This window comes from Echinops telfairi, unplaced genomic scaffold, assembly GCF_000313985.2.
Source record: "Echinops telfairi isolate 266 unplaced genomic scaffold, ASM31398v2 ScPeMD7_5426;HRSCAF=6270, whole genome shotgun sequence".
Lineage (NCBI taxonomy): Eukaryota > Metazoa > Chordata > Mammalia > Afrosoricida > Tenrecidae > Echinops > Echinops telfairi.
Window position 1 is genome coordinate 3036 of NW_022109325.1, and position 939 is coordinate 3974.

Consider the following 939-nt stretch of genomic DNA (forward strand, 5'->3'; position numbering starts at 1 on the left):
CAGAGTGGGAATGGTTACATCACATCAAAAGAGGGTGAGGTGGTGTGAAATTGCCCAGTAAAGACCAGTTAATTCTAGAAACCCCAATAAGAGGAGGGTTGCTCTTCCCCAAACAGGCTTATATCTCATGATAGAGGAAAGAGGAAACTTGAGGGCTTTTCCCTGTTTCCCTCTGCAGTTTCAGATGGGAAACCAAAGGTTAATGCCTCCAAAGACACCTCTGGGATGCATCATTAAGAAAAGGGACAGATTCAATATTCACATCCTGAAGAAAAACTAGTATTCTTTGTATCAAGTTAAACAGTGGGAAATTTGACCTGAAAATAGTAGTCTACATTATGATAGAAAACCATTAACCAAAGCTCACCAGAGAACCTGATGGCATTTGAAAATTTACAAGGACTATATAATAAAATATACTGATCTGGATCCTAAGAATCCTACAGGAAAAACAGTTTATACTTCTACCTCAGTTTATAGATCTAGACCCAGATATGAAGAAAGAGTTGGAGTTCAGCCCAGCAACCCTGTGGAGCACTCTCTCTTATACGTTTAGAGAGAGCTGAGGGGAGTGGTCTGTCCACAAGAATGAAGTATAATAGAATGCTGCCTGTTGGCCATTAAATCAGGTTCTTATGGATTAAAGGAACTGAAATATTTCTTTATTTTTTTAAAGCTGAAATAACTGCTGCAGGCAGAAACAACGATATTCCAAAAATCCTCTACAGTCATTAGACTATGGCAACGTAGATCTGTCACCCATGTGCCACTTATTATAATCTTGCCTACCACCTGCTGCCCTCGTCTCAGAGGTTATGTTTGCCTTAGTGGATAACTGCACAATGCTTAAAGTGCTATAGAATTATTAGGCATAAAATACTAGGTGCATCTTTCTTAACTAAAGTAGGCTAAGTTCCTGATGGGGTGGAATACTGAACC